We start from the raw sequence: 268 nt of genomic DNA on the forward strand, positions 1-268 counted from the left end.
TTTGTGGTCCACTGAATACACATAACTCAAAAAACACACTCGCACTTGGCACAAAAGACCCCAGGACAGCTGTGATTGGCTGCAATGGGGCACACTGATCCACATTAAATCCCTACAGAGAGAGAGAGAGAGTGTGTGAGTGTGTGTGTGTGTGTGTGTGTGTGTGTGTGTGTGTTGTTGATATGGTGATGATCAACACTTCAGTTACTTTCACAATAAAACAGTTTGTATGTGGACAAAAGTCTGTGGACACCTTAAAGCCAGCTGA

The sequence above is a fragment of the Larimichthys crocea genome, chromosome VII (assembly GCF_000972845.2).
Source record: "Larimichthys crocea isolate SSNF chromosome VII, L_crocea_2.0, whole genome shotgun sequence".
Taxonomy (NCBI): Eukaryota; Metazoa; Chordata; class Actinopteri; family Sciaenidae; genus Larimichthys; species Larimichthys crocea.